Source organism: Carcharodon carcharias, chromosome 5, assembly GCF_017639515.1.
Source record: "Carcharodon carcharias isolate sCarCar2 chromosome 5, sCarCar2.pri, whole genome shotgun sequence".
NCBI classification, from domain to species: Eukaryota; Metazoa; Chordata; class Chondrichthyes; order Lamniformes; family Lamnidae; genus Carcharodon; species Carcharodon carcharias.
Genome location: NC_054471.1, coordinates 157,356,803 through 157,373,143, shown reverse-complemented (window position 1 = coordinate 157,373,143; position 16,341 = coordinate 157,356,803). Strand labels below are relative to the sequence as shown.

General features: G+C 40.2%; 1 long non-coding RNA gene across 5 annotated transcripts in view; it reads left to right on the top strand.

Moving 5' to 3' along the window:
- LOC121278208 overlaps positions 1-13,959 on the top strand; it is an 84,048-nt gene extending 70,089 nt beyond the window's left edge. For 4 of the 5 annotated variants that reach the window (XR_005943078.1, XR_005943079.1, XR_005943076.1 and 1 more), the window contains one exon: positions 4,922-5,487. This is a non-coding gene — a long non-coding RNA (uncharacterized LOC121278208). The other variant, XR_005943077.1, reaches the window with a different exon arrangement.
- Positions 13,960-16,341: the final 2,382 nt, after the last annotated feature.

The window sequence follows — 16,341 nt, the reverse complement described above, 5'->3', positions numbered from 1 at the left end:
ACCTTCAATGCAGCGTTTGAACACCTTGGGGCCCTATCTCTCCCATGCTGTACCATTTCTCACTCTTTCCCAGCTCAGATTCTCTTCATCAATGACTCCAAGCATCCGCTACAACCACAATGCAACACCACCTCCCTCCTCATCCCCCTTTTTTAATAAGTACAGGCTAGCTTTAAGCAGTGCTAGCTACTCACGATATTGAGTATCAATGCCTCTGCTGATGCTGATTCATCTGTACTCAGAGAACTTTCAACTGAGCTGGCAGCCCTGAGTTGGCGCACTTTCTGTGTTATAATCAGCAGGCTTGGGTTAATTATGTGTTGCAATCTCCATGCTCGTTTTCAGCGGCTCTTCAGTTTAGTCCCCACAATGTTTTGAGTTTCTTTGAGCACTCATTGTACTTCAATAATCAGTAAGTTATAAATTCTGAAAGGAAATTTACCCAATCTGGAATCTGTCTATAATCTTTATTTGTAAAGCCCAATGTGTAGAATTCATTTGTGCATTTGCTGTTTCTTATTACTCCATAATATTTCCACCCAATTCATTCTTTAAAGGATATTTATGGCAATTACATTAACATTTAACTGTTGTGACATTCCTTTAATCGCTTTAATACTGATGAACACACTACTGAATATGTAAATAATTTTGTATACAATATCACGGGAAGTGATGTAATCTAAACATGATACAATAGAGCAATGTTAGTCAGCAAGTAGCATGTGTATAGAAGAGATATCTTGAGTCTTGTTATTCTTTAATTTAGGTTACCAATCATTGTCGCTGTGTTAGGTATGTTTGTGTAAGAGCAAATAACACAACATAAGCAAAGTCTTTTCATATCACCAGTGTCAATTCTAGTTAAAACAGCTTCTCCTACAGCACATCTTTACTACAGCACTTTGTGTATCAGAGTCTTAAAAAATTATTGTTGCCAATATTGTCAGATAAATACTTAACATTGAATAATCTTGCTCGATCTGTTAATTTAATGGAGGTGTTAACTGCTCACAGTATAAGTGTAGTTAAAAGGCTGAGTTTCACTCAATAATGTTAATTTCTGTTTAAGAAGAGTTTATTTTTTACCACCTAAAGGTTAACCGCCCCTGGGTGAAGGAACAGAACCTTAGGCAAAATTATAACAAAGTTACAAATGTTATATCAGTGAAACTGGTGATACTTCTGTTCATTTGATTTTAATCTATTTGTATAATTAATAAAGTGAAAATGGGGTCAGCCAGTCAAGCATTTGGCTTGTCCTTTGATTTAAAGTATTTTACTGTTTGAGATGTTCTTGCCAATTTCACTGGCCATAGGAATAATATGACATGTTTGAAAATACAAGGAATAGACTGCAGCTGGGTTACAAATGAGAGAAAAATTATAACCCATCATCACCCATTTGAGCTATTTGCTTGAAACTGTTACCATTTTCTCTGAATAGATTAAGTTGCATCGTCAAAACCACAGATAGAGAACTTATCTGTTGTGTATAACCCCAAGGTTTGTTCACATACTGAAATGGAGAAACCATGAAATTGTGCATCAGCAGGAATATACAAAAGACTGGAAAATGTATTATTGTATCTTTACCACAGGGCAGAGAAAACAAAGACATGTTGACCCATGCAAGAAACATAGGTCCAATTTTAATTCCGTGTTGCTGAGTGGGTTTTGAGTGAGTTAAAATCAAGACAACAGTTATCAGAAACATCTATTGAGCAGTTATGCCAAGATAGTATAAATTTGTATGGCAGTTTGATGTTACACGAGGCAGCATTAGTCCATCTTTAATGGAACATTGACGAATGCCCTGAAATTCCTTTAAATGATTAAAAAAAAGTCAGCTTTGGAGGTAAGAACACTTGCTGTTTGCCAGTTTAAACAGAGCTCTATGATTTAACATAGTAATTGTATACACATATGAAAGCATGCTGTTAATATGTCACCACTGTTAATACCAGTATAGTGATTACCTTGGCTAGGGTTTTCCACTTCCACGCTCATCGACCTTTACCTTTCCATCGATCAAAATGAATGGATGTTGAAGGGGATTGGGGCAGGATGGGGTGGTAGGTTCAGAAATGTGAAGATCATTTTTAATTAGAATGTTAAAATTATTAACACAGTATACGTTTATGGGAATGCAAAGTTTTATAAGACAAATATGGGTGAGGTAGGCCTTTCAGACCATCTGTCTTATATAACAACTGCAGCATTCAATCATTTTGAATGATTGTTTGAATCTCTACTGCTCTATTTGGAAGAGCAGCCAATGCATTGATCATTGTGCGTGTGAAGTATAATTTCTCTCAGTTCTCACACTATTTTCTAGTTTGAATCTGTATTTTCTTGTCCTATTCTTAGTTTAAAGTAATGTTCAAGATTTATCTTTCTATTCCCTTAACCATTGTATTATATAGAAGATGCCCTCTCAGGTGCCTCCGTTTCAGGATGAAAAGCCCAAGTGCCTTCAGTCTTTCCTTATAATCTAGTTCTCTGATGCTATAGATCAGACTTATAGCTTTGCTTTTCATTACCTTCAGGTCTTGAATCTCTTCCTTGTAATTTGTTAACTACACTAGATGCAATACAAGTGGTGTAGTCTGATCACTGTCCATTTCGACTTTGTCATGTTCTACTGAAGCTCAACATTATGTTGGCTTTGTTGATGCTACTTTACCTTGATTGAACACTTTGAGTGTCAAGTCTACTCCGTCTTTTAAACTTCTTCATTAGTTAAAAAAAATTAAATGACATGGAAGGAAGGATGGGCAATAAATTCTGGCCTTACTGGCAATGTTCATAACCCATGAATGAGTTTAAAAAAAAGTCTTAAACAGATGAAAAGGCCTGGAAGCAAACAAATCACTAGGAATAGATGATATTTATCTCAATGTTGAGTGCAGGGGAGATTTATGAGGCCCCACAATTATGATGTTAAGGAGTAGTTTGAAAACAAGCCAATAATGCTACCTTTTTTAAAAAGGGTGACAAAACAGTCAAGTAATTATGGACCAACTAGTCTTACTTCCATGTGATATAAAATAATCTTATTAAATATCAGGAGTGAACTTTAGGATTCTCTGTCTTTAAAAAAGATAAACTAGAAACAGTAGTCAACATAGTTTCAGAAAGGAAGTGTCTGGCCTGATCAAGCTCATCAATACGTATGGCCATAAAATCCAGGTCTATGAGAAAACTACAACCTAAGTAGATTGTGGAAAGCCTTGTGACCATGGCATATCTAAACCTCCAACAGGAATTTTATATGTTTCAAAAGAAAGACTATTGATTAAACACAAAGATTTGTGGTAAATTCTGGGAATGGATAAAAAAGTGCAGTGTGGGTAGAAAACAAGCAATTGCTTGAGGAGCTATGTCAGGGAAGGTAGAATTCCAGAATGCCCCGTGGCTCGGTGTTGGAACTGCTACGGTTTATAATTTACATCATAAACCAGACTCAGAAACAGTGCAAATTCATCAAATTTGCTATTGATACCTACCTAGGAAGGGCAGTGAAATCAGAAGAGACGGTTTAGAAATCATAGAATATGTTGGTTAAAATATGCAGTGGACAAACAGTGGAAGATGAAACTTAATAATGATGAATCTAAAGTACTGCACATATGAAGGAAAAATGGGTATCACACAAGACTAATCTTCTAGGAGAGGCGGTGGCATAGTGGTATTGTCACTAGATTGGTAATCCAGAAACCTAGGGCAATGCCCTAGAGACCTGGAGTCAAATCCCACCACTGCAGATGGTAGAATTTGAATTCAATGAAAAGTATAGTGATGACCATGAAAGCATTGCCGATTTTTGTAAAAACCCATCTGGTTCATCCTTCCCTTTAGGGAAGGAAATCTACCGGCCTACATGTGACTCCAGACCCACACTGATGTGGCTGACTCTTAAGTGCCCTCAAAAGCAATGGGATGGGCAATAAATGCTGGCCTAGCCAGTGACGCCCACATCCCAAGAACAAATTTTTAAAAATTAGTTCTTGGTCAACAGAAGAGCTATCTGAAGGCTGTGGTAAACTAAATTTCTAACTCAAATTCAAATATTGGAGGATTGTTGTATGATAGTCTGATTGGAGGATGGATGAGGGAAAATTAATTTTCTGTGGCTAGTTATAAGAAAATAAAATATGAAGTAATACATCTTGCCCAACCTTTTCGTAATGCACAGGAGAAATTGTGTCATGATGTAACTGTCGAGGGATTCTACATAAAATTATTGTTTGCCATGTGCTCTTATCAGCTATTTTGAAACACAGTAACAACATTATTACACTATCTCTTTTTAACAGTCCATATCATCTGGTTATATGCAGGCTTTCCTTCTTTAACAGCACATTTCAAACTGAAAAGTGTCACTCACTGAAGATAACCCGATGGGAGATTCTGAATTTAGAAGTGGTTACATAACAGTTTCAATGTGGCATTGTTGTAGATACTAGGTGTGTGTTTGTTTTCAGTAAAAATAGACACTTTAGGAAGTGTTTATTTGGTTTAGTTGAGCTGAAATCAAAGAAATGGATTCCAGTGGATTATTGCTGGATGAGAAAGGCTAAATCCTAGTTGAAGACTATTAGCAGGGTTTAAGCAGATTGAGTTTGCTCACAAACTGGGAGGGAGAGAGAATTATTTTAAACATTGCAGTTCAATCATATTCCAATTCTTAATATTGTTTTTGTCCAATTTCTCTTTCTGTATTGCACTTCTGAACTATCTGCCCACATACAGCAGCTATTAATCTATTACCCTCCCCACTTTCCTCATTTTTTCTCATTCCAACTTCAGTTAAATTGGTAGGTAGGAGCTAAAAAGACCATTGTTTGAATGTTTGATTAACTTTTTTGTATTAATGTGAGAATAACCCTCAATTCTCTTCCTGACCCAACAAAAATAGAGTTCAAAGATTAAGAAAAACAGACTTTGCTTGGCAATTCCCACATAGGAAGTTCCATGAAAACAAAAACAGGTCTCCTGTCACTTCTACAGTTGAAGCCTGTTTATGTAATGCTTGGATGGACAAGGTACTCAGAAACATGCTTTTTAGATGAAACACCCCATCTGAAAAATAACAAGTTGGTGGCCCAGACTGAATTCTGTTTAATTTTAATGTCATGAGTGTCTACAAAAGTACCATGTTACATTCTAAATCAATCAAAGCTGAAATGATTTGTGAGTTTATTTTTATTTCAGTGTATTTCATTGTACATCATAACTATGGTATATACTAAATTAAATGTAAAATGTTGAGTGGGTTTTGGTTACAGTAACTCTTTTACTAGCCCACTTGTTGAAAGGGTCTTGTCACATTCCAGCTACTGGAAAGTTATAGCCGCCGGTGTTTTTTTTATCTGCAGTACAATTGTTTTATAATGAAAGTTGAAATAATTTAATATTATAGTAATGTCTTGTGCGACTGTCACTATATTTGCAACTGAGACTTAACATTTGTAATATCTCACCTATTTAACGGTAGATTGACCCTGATGAAGCATTGAATTGATAAAAGAAAATCATTAAGATGAAACCTTGAATTATCTCAAATTCTGATGATCAAACTGATATTTTAAGAGTGGAGCTTCTTTCTTTGTTCAGGAGGGAGATGAAACACCAAATGGAAGGGTAATAATATGAATTCTTTCAACATTTTGTTATGGTGTAATTTTTTTGTGTGTTATTTCCACCTGATTTCTTGTCCTTGTGGTCTTTTGTTGTCAGGAGTCAAACTATGGGAATTCAGCTTTTTTTAACAGTTTCTCACCTGGTGTCAGAACATGCCTGAAGATCTCCAGATTCATTCTAATTTTTAAAGAACCAGGGCCTGAATCTCTGAGGAGTTGGTGGGGAACACATCCCCACCAAATCAGCAGCCCCGAAGACGTTTTACATTGGCATGAGTTGGGACTTTTGTCCTTCACTCAGGAGGAAGTCCTACCTGGGAGAGTGGCCGGCCAATCTGATTGCCTGGCAGCTCTCCAGGCACAGTGCTGCAGTGGCAGGAAGAAGCACTGCAGGGAGTTGGCTGGCACTAAGTCCCAGGACCTGGAGGACAAGGTAAGTGGCAGGGGTCCAAGGGCAGGGATGGTAGGGAAGGCCTGGGGGTCAGCAGGGGTCTCAGCAGATAGGCTAGGGGTAGGGGTAGTGGGGGGGGGTGCTGATGTGGTGGGGGGGCGCGGGAAGGAGATCCAGAGGTCATTGCCCCCCTGCCAGCCCCCCTCCCGCCTGAGATCCAACTAGCTTTACTTCCGGGCTTCACCCTGAGCTATCATCCAACACCAGCCTAAAATTGAGGCTGACCAGGAAACAGCCCTTAAGTGGCCATTAAGGAGCTACTTAAGGGTCTTAATTGGGGCAAGGGCAGGATTTCCGTCTGAGGTTGTGCGTGCCCCAGCGTAAAAACAGTTCGATGTCGGGGTGGGCGGGAACGCAGGGGGAATCTGCTCTGTGCAATTTCATGCTTCCCACCCCACCAGGGATGGAGTGGGGGTGGTGATCTGGCCCATGACTACAAAGGTCTCCTCTCTCAAATTCTCTCGCTAAACCTTAATTTCTATTTCTTTCTCCAACTTTGAAATAAAACCCACAAAACTAATTTTTTAAACCAAGTTATACCATAAAACTGGACTCTTTCTGGTTCAGCATCTCTTTACTTTATGCTTATTTGTGACATAGAAACATAGGCCAGGGTTTTACTTTGGTCTGGCGGGCTTGGCGGGAGCGGGCGCAGGCAGTCGCAGAGCCGACTGCTGCCCGTGATTGGCTCGGCATTGTGATTTCACGCAGGCGGGCCAATTAAAGCCCGCCCAGAGCGGGTTGCAAGTGGTAGCGCTGAATGTGCGGGTGGGAGGAGGAGGGAGAGTCGGGCATGCGCACAAAGGAGTGCTTCAGTATCCCTGAGGCACAGAGCTGTTTCAGGGAGATTGAAGCGCTTTTTAAAGATAAAAACAAAAAAACTGCGGATGCTGGAAATCCAAAACAAAAACAAAAACAGAATTACCTGGAAAAACTCAGCAGGTCTGGCAGCATCGGCGGAGAAGAAAAGAGTTGACGTTTCGAGTCCTCATGACCCTTCGACAGAACAGTTCTGTCGAAGGGTCATGAGGACTTGAAATGTCAACTCTTTTCTTCTCCGCCGATGCTGCCAGACCTGCTGAGTTTTTCCAGGTAATTCTGTTTTCGCTTTTTAAAGACATTGTTAAAAACATTAAAAATTTAATGAAACATGTCCCGTCATGTGGCTGTGTCACATGAGATGGGACATAGAAACATAGAAAATAAGAGCAGGAGTAGGCCATTCGACACTTCGATCCTGCTTCACCATTCATTATGATCATGACTTTGATCTTTTTCGCCCCAAGAGCTATATCTAATTCCTTCCTGAAAACATACAATGTTTTGGCCTCAACTACTTTCTGTGGTAGTGAATTTCAGACTCACCACTCTCTGGGTGAAGAAATTTCTCCTCATCTCAGTCTTAAGTGGTCTATCTCATATCCTCAGACTATGACCCCTGGTTCCGGACTCCCCCACCATCGGGAACATCCTTCCTGCATCAACCCTGTCTAGTTCTGTTAGAAATTTATAGGTTTCTATGAAATCCCTCATCATTCTTCTGAACTCCAGTGAATATAATCCTAACCGACTCAGTCTCTCCTCATGTCAGTCTCGCCATCCCAGGAATCAGTCTGGTAAACCTTCGCTGCACTCCCTCTATAGCAAGAACATCCTTTCTCAGATAAGGAGACCAAAACTGCACTCAGTATTCCAAGTGTGGTCTCACCAAGGCCCTGTATAATTGCAGCAAGTCAATCCTGTTCCTGTATCCAAATCCTCTCTCTACAAAGGCCAACATACCATTTGCCTTCTTTACTGCCTGCTGCACCTGCATGCTTACCTTCAATGACTGGTGTACGAGGACACCCAGGTCTCATTGCACATTCCCCTCTCTCAATTTATAGCCATTCAGATATTAATCTGCCTTCTTGTTTTTGCTACCAAAATGGATAACCTCACATTTATCCACATTATATTGCATCTGCCATGCATTTGCCCACTCACTCAGCTTGTCCAAATCACCCTGAAGCACCTCTGTATCCTTCTTACAGCTCACCTTCCTACCCAGCTTTGTGTCATTTGCAAATTTGGAGATATTACATTTAATTCCCTCATCTAAATCAATAATATATATTGTGAATAGCTGGGGCCCCAGCACTGATCCCTGCAGTACCCCACTAGTCACTGCCTGCCATTTGGAAAAATACCCTTTTATTCCTACTCTTTGTTTCCTGTCTGGCAACCAGTTTTCTATTCACACCCACACACTAACTACAATCTCAGGTGCTTTAATTTTACATGCTTATCTCTTATGTGAGTCTTTGTTGAAAGCCTTCTGAAAGTCCAAATAAACCACACCCACTGGCTCCCCCTCATCTACCAGTTACATTCTCGAAAAATTCCAGTAGATTTGTCAAGCATGATTTCCATTTTGTAAATCCATGCTGACTCTCCCTGATTCTGCGATTGTTTTCCTAATGCTCAGCTATTAAATCTTTTATGAAGGACTCTAGAATTTTCCCCACTACCGATGTCAGGCTGACTGGTCTATAATTCCCTGTTTTCTCTTTGCCTCCCTTTTTAAATAGTGGGGTTACATTAGCTACCCCCCAATCTGTAGGAACTGTTCAAGAGTCTATAGAATCTCAGAAGATGACCACTAATGCATCCAATATTTCTAAGGCCACTTCCTTAAGTAGTTTGGGATGTAGATTATCGGGCCCTGGGGATTTATCCGCCTTCAATCCCATCAATTTCTCCAACACCATTTCCCTACTAGTACTGATTTCTTTCATCTCCTCCCTCTCACCCTGTGTTCCCCAACATTTCTGATATGTTATTTGTGTCCTCCTTTGTGAAGACAGAACCAAAGTATGTATTTAGTTGGTTGGCCATTTCTTTGTTTCCCATTTCTGACTGTAAGGGACCTACTTTTGCCTTCACCAATCTTTTTCTCTTCGCATACCCATAGAAACTTTTACAGTCAGTTTTTATGTTCCCCGCTAGCTTACTCTCGTACTCTATTTTCCCCTTCTTAATCAATCCCTTGGTCCTCCTTTGCTGAATTCTAAAGTGCTCCCAATCCTCAGGTCTGTTGTTTTTTCCGGCCAATTTGTATGCTTCTTCCTTGCATCTAATACTATCTCTAATTTTCCTTGTAAGCCATGGTTTGGCCACCTTTCCTATTTTACTTTTGTGCCAGACAGGAATAAACAATTGTTGCAGTTCACCCCTGCACTCTTTAAATGTTTGCCATTGCCTATCCACTATCATCCCTTTAAGTAATGTTTCCCAATCCATCATAGCTAACCCGTGTCTCATAGCATCGTAGTTTCCTTTATTAAGATTCAGGATCCTAGTCTCAGAGTCGACTATGTCACTCTCCATCTTGATGAAGAATTCTATCATATTATGGTTGCTCATCCCCAAGGGGCCTTGCACAACGAGATTGCCAATTATTCCTTTCTCATTACACAATACCCAGTCTAGGATGGCCTGTTCTCTAGTTGGTTCCTCAGCGTACTGGTCTAGAAAACCATACACTCCAGGGATTCCTTCTCTACGGTATTGTTACTAATTTGATTTGCCCAATCTATATGCAGGTTAAATTCTCCCATAATTACAGATATTCCTTTATTGCATCTGTCTCTACTTTCCTGCTTAATGCCATTTCTAACATCACCACTACAGTTTGGGGGTCTATATACAACCCCCACTAACATTTTTTGCCCCATAGTATTTCTCAGCTCTACCCATACAGATTCCGTGACATGCTTTTATTCTCAACATAAGGTTTATATCAGTATTAGCTTTAGGAAACCTTATCCCACTCGTGGATGAGGTTTCCTAAAAAATGTAAAGGCCACTTGGCCTTTTCGTTTGCCCACCAACCATTAGGTTGGACGGGCAGTGTAAATTTGGAGTTGATTAGTACTTTAATGTCCTTAATGGGTCTTTCAATTATCGGTGGGCGTGCAGCCGACTCCAGCGCACGGCCACGAAGTGAAAAATCGCGAGACAGCACGATGACATCACGACGTCATCACACGTCATTTTATGTCCGGGCCCGCACGCCGAATATAAAATTCTTCCCATAGAAACATAAAAATTAGGAGCAGGAGTTGGCCATTCAGCCCTTCAAGCCTGCTCCGCCATTCAGTATGATCATGGCTGATCCTCTATCTCAACGCCATATTCCCGCTTTCTCTCCGTACCCCTTGGTGTCCTTAATATCCAAAAAATTATCAATTTCTTTCTTGAATATACTCAGTGACCCGGCCTCCACAGCCTTCTGTGGTAGAGAATTCCACAGTTGATCACCCTCTGAGCGTAGAAATGTTACCACATCTCAGTCCTAAATGGCCTGCCCCGTATCCTGAGACTGTGGCTCCTGGTTCTGAACTCCCCAACTCCTCCCTGCATCTAGCCTGTCTAGCCCTGTTAGAATTTTATATGTTTCAATCAGATCCCCTCTCATTCTTCTAAACTCTAATGAATACAGGCCCAGTCAAACCAATCTCTCATACGACAGTCCTGCCATCCCCAGTATCAGCCTAGTGAACCTTCACTGCACTCCCTCTATGGCAAGTATATCCTTTCTTAGGTAGGGAGACCAAAACTGCATGCAATACTCCAGATCTGGTCTCACCAAGGCCTTGTATTACTGCAGTAAGACATCCCTGCTTCTGAACTCAAACCCTCTTGCAATGAAGGCCAACATACTATTTGCTTTCCTAATTTCTTGCTGCATCTACCTGTTTACTTTCATTGACTGGTGTAAAAGGACACCCAGGTCCCTTTGTACATCCACATTTCCCAATATAGCACCATTTAAATAATACTCTGTTTTTCATACCGAAGCGTATAACTTCAGTTATCCACATTATACTGCATCTGCCATGTGTTTGCCCACACACAACTTGTCTAAATCACCCTGAAGCCTCTTTGCATCCTCCTCATAACTCACAACCCTGCCCAGTTTTGTGTCATCAGTTAATTTGGAAATATTGTATTTGGTTTCCTTATCCAAGCCATTTATATATATTGTGAATCACTGGGGCCCAGCAGTACACCTCTAGTCACCGCCTGCCACCCAGGAAAAGACCCATTTAGTCCCACTCTCTGTATCCAATCTGTCAACCAATTCTCAATCCATGCCAGTATATTACCCCCAGTCCCATGTGCTTTAATTTTGCCCACTAGCCTCTTATTTGGGACCTTATCAAAAGCCTTCTTGAAATCCAAATACACCACATTCACTGGTTCTCCCTTATCTATTCCACTAGTTACATCCTCAAAAAAACTCCAGTAGATTAGTTAAGCATGATTTCCCTTTCATAAACCCATGCTAACTTTGTCTAATCCTGTTAATGCTTTCCAAGTGTTCTGTTATCACATCTTTTATAATAGGTTCTTGCATGTTCCCCACAACTGATGTTAGGCTGACTGTTCTGTAACACTTTTTTTTACTAATACTCATTTTCTTTAGTTCCTCCCTCTCACTAGTTTTTTTCACCATCAATTTTATATGTCTTCTCTTTGGATCTAATATTATCCCTAATTTCTTTTGTAATCCATGGTTGAGCCACATTTCCTGTTTTATTTTTGTGCCAGACAGGAATGAATAATTGTTGTAATCCATGCATACATTACATAAATATTAGCCGTTGCCTAACATTTCTGGGAAATTATTTGTGTCCTCTTTTGTGAAGACAGAATCAAAATATATGTTCAATTCTTCTGCATTTCTTTGTTCCCCTGTTTCTGACTGTAAGGGATCAACATTTGTCTTTGCTAATCTTTTTCTCTTCACATATGTATAGAAGTTTTTAGTCAGTTTTTATGTTCCCTGCAAGTTTACTCTCGAACTCCATTTTCCCCTTCTTGATCAATCTTTTTGTCCACTTTTGCTGAATTCTAAACTGCTCCCAATCCTCAGGCTTGCTGCTTTTTCTGTCAATTTTATATGACTCCTCTTTGGATCTAATACTACCCCTAATTTCTTTTATAATCCATGGTTGAGTCACATTTCCTGTTTTATTTTTCTGCCAGACAGGAATGAATAATTGTTGTAATTCATGCATACATTCCTTAAATATTAGCCATTGCCTATCCACTGTCAACCCTTTTAGTAAGGCGCCCCAATCCAACATTGCAGCTCTCGCCTCATACCCTCGTAGTTCCCTTCATTTGGATTCAGGACCCTAGTTTCGGATTCAGTTTCTTCACTCTCCATCCTAGTAAACAATTCTATCATTTTATGGTTGCTCTTCCCCAAGGGACCCCACACAACAAGGTTGTTAATTAATCCTTTCTCATTGCACAATTCCCAGTCTAGGATAGCCTGTGCTCTAGTTGATTACTCAATGTATTGGTCTAAAAAACCATCAATACACACTCCAGGAAATCCTCCTACACAGTATTATTGCTAGTTTGGTTTGTCCAATCTATATGTAGATTAAAGTCATCCATAATTACAGTTGTACCCTTATTGCATGCATCTCTAATTTCCTGTTTAATACCTTCCCATATACTTCCATTACTATTTAGGGGTCTATAGTCAACCCCCACCAATATTTTCTGCCACTTGGTGTTTCTTATCTCCTCCCAAATAGATTCCATTTTATGATTTTCCGAGCTAATAGGGAATGAACTGCCTAGGGATATTCTTTACATTAAAATGGAAGTTGTAATATGTGAAATGGAAAAAACTACAGATGAATAATAATTGTACTTACTAGAATTTTACTGAAGCATCATTCTAATATGCTGCTGAGTGTTCAATATTTAAATAAATTGTAAGTTAGCCTCTTCTAGATCAATCATCTTTTTAAAGATCATGCCAAAGAAAAGCAGAAGGCTTGAAATGGTGCAGACTTCAAAGCCTATTGAAGATACTTACCTTAAAAATGAACTGACCCTGGAAAGGACACTTTGTCACTTACCCAAACATATTGACTCATCGTTATTTCCAACAGAACAGCACAAAGGGTTGATCAATCTCAGTTTGAGTTTGTCTGTCAGGGACCATTGGAATCCAAAAGCTTTGTTTTACTCTCATCTGCCCAGCAGGTGCGCAATTAAAATCAGAGCGGTGACATACACCAGGATGGAATGTTAACAAGCATGGTTCTTCCACAAGGCCAACATGTCAGCAACTGGATGTGGGCCAGAAAAAGAAACCTTGGTCTTTCCCTGTCCCATGCTTCCTATCCCCTCTCCTATTGTAGTGCCTTCTTGACAACCCCAACCTTCACCACCACCCCCACCACCTACTCATTTACCTGATTTCCTCATGCTATCCCTTTGGACTCTCCTGGTGGCCTCCTGCTGCTCAAAGTCCTACTTCTACCCATCAGCTAATTTGATCTTTCTGTTGGCTTTAGGAAGGAAACTGACAGCAAGCAGAAGCCCTAGAGTTAAAAGGGCCTGAGGGCCAGATGACTTCTCAAGTGCCTTGGCCCCGCTGGCTGCTTGACTTCCATTTGAAGTTAAAATCTGTGTTTAACAGATTAAAGGGAGTTACCTTCATGGATCCAACAACTGGATAGAAACCTTGTACAACTGGGCTGAATTTTCAACCTTGAGGTGGGTAGGGGGAGACAGGAAAATTCTCGACTTGGCCCATCCACCTTCGGAGAAAACGCCAGGAATAATCAAGCTTAGCTGAGAACATAGAAATTCATCAAACTTTTGAAACACCTGAGCCCCAGGGAAAATATTGCTTGATTGACAACTCTTGCTCTCTGATCTATGATGTCAATTGCATGATGTTTATTTTCACAGGATAAATTTGTTTCAAGTGCTTCCAGTTTCCACTATTGATATGAGGGTGTGGATGACTGACATTTTTATTGAGCTATAGGAAAAAGAAGTTTTGTTTTAAGAATGTGGAAAGTTTTCAATAAGTGACTTTTTAAAAGTTTCTTAAACATCCTATTGTCACTATAAGGTTCATTGGTTCTATACTTAATGGGTGAATGGATATGGAAGTGTCACAGCTTGGTATAGCTGGCATGAGTGGCCAAAGGGGTTGGTTGGGCGGACATACCTTGGCATGGGAGCATGAGGAGGGTGTTTTGAACTTGCCTTTCAAAAGATTCCCTCATGTAGACTATGGTCTACTACACCTCTGAGGTGCCATGAACCACAGCTTTTTGAAAAACTGGCCTATTTCCATGAAGATTATGAAGGACTAGGATGCGCCTGTCCCCGCAATGGAGCCAGCCAGATCTGGAGTGCAGAATGCAGGCTTGCGACCTGGACCAACCTGCATCCTTAAAAAGCCCTGGTGAAAATCGGAAACCCTGGGAATGGGGTCTGGAATCTCAGAATCGGGTCCCGGCCACCATTTTTAAAGGTCTTGGAGTCTCCCCAACTCTGCGAAAATCCAGCCCAATGTCTTTGCCTTTATGGTAATTTATGAATCCAGAAAAATCCGACTTTTTTTGTCCGATGTGTTCATGTGAACACAGGCACCCACCAGTGAAATTCAAAAATGTGGTCCCTTATTTTCATACCTGTGTCCTCTTTTTTTTCTCCTCTGTCCTGACATCAGTTTGGTTTCTCCCCGGAAATGTCGCTGGTTATGACAGCATACAGTCGTGTTAATTAAGCCTGCATGAAACATACATGTTATCCAGAGCTTTATGTGAATCCTACATCCCTGAATTCCAGTGGTGATTAGCATCAGAGAGATTGATTGATTGCCACTTGAATTTGGAGAAGCATCAGCAAAGTGGATTTGAGTTGGGCAGAAATATCATGCTCTCTGCTCAGTTACTTCACCACCCATTGCACAAAATATACTTGAACAACAAGGTATTTTTCAATAAACTCTCAGTGGGTCTGCTAGGTGGGTTCTTCAGTAGCATTGGTAATGAAACCTTTCCTGATATCTAAGGATTTGGAAAAGTGTTGTGATGAAGATATTCAATGCGTGGAATATAGCACTTGAAAAACTTCTGATACTGTGTCCATTACCTCTTTATACATGCCAGAATAGAACATCAACACAATCTGACTAGCAGTATGACAGTGGTTTGTTATAGCTTAAGCAGAAGGTATATCAGACATTCAACCACTGTTATTGCAAAATCTAAAGTTCAGTTTGCAACAGTGTTTAACTTAAGATCTGAGTGTTGAAGGCAAAAGATTCAAGTCTGGATTATCCTCATCTAGTTGTACGCAGACACTGCTTCAACCTTGACTTTGTTTTCTGCTTTGGAGGTTACTGCACGTGCATGCTGGGTTCCTGGCAGGATTCCCACCACTCAAAGGAAATCTGGTAGAGTCCTAGTACAATAGAGGAAAACCCTGGTGGTGTTTGCTGCTGAAATACCTAAAGAGGCAGACAGATAAGTCAAAGAGCCTGATGTGCCACAAAAGCAAAATGCTAAATTGTTCCTTTGAGTCTTGATCAGGCTTGAGGCCCAGAATGATGAGGCTTTGAGAACTTAGTAACAGGGGTAGGCCTCTCAAGCTTGCTCCACCATTCAATGAGATAATGTCTGATCTGTAATCTAACATCACATACAGGCAGAAATGGAAAGAGAGGAAATCTTTTCCCCCTGAAGAATGTTTGGGCCTTCCTGATGTTCCTCCTAGCCTACTGCCACTTTGGGTGAGCAGCAGTAACTGGGACCATTGAGGAAGTGGTCAGATTTATCCCCCCCCAACACAGGTGAGGTACGTGGGGAAATGGTGGTCCTGATGGGGTTGGAGGGAACGGGTAAACCAGCGTCAGAGTAGTGAGACAATGGTAAGCTTCATCATTTTCTTGCTGTTACTGCAGGAATCCATTCTGATTTCAGTTTGGATTGTGGAGGAAAACCGAGTTCATATTTTCTACTGAGGTCAGGACAACTGCCAACACTAAAAACTCTTTTAGAGCCTATTTTCCTATTAAACCATAAATATTTTTCTCCTGCAAGCATTGCAGGTATTTTAAATTGAACATAAGAGATATGTTAGGACTTCAGTACAGCTTTATAGAGCAGGCTTCATCTCAGCCAACTATATTATGTTATCTTGTGGCATTGAAACATCTTACATCATCCATGTATAGTTATCCAGCAAGTAATACAACTATATTTACACATATGAGTGGAAGCCTGAGAGAAATGGTGTAAATTGTGATTTATGTCCGTTCTGTGATGTTTCTGCTGATCTCTTACCAAAGTTAGGATGGAATTGTGACTGGCATCATTTTTAAACATAGAATTTTACAGCATAAGAGTCCTGCTTTACAACTATTCATATTGG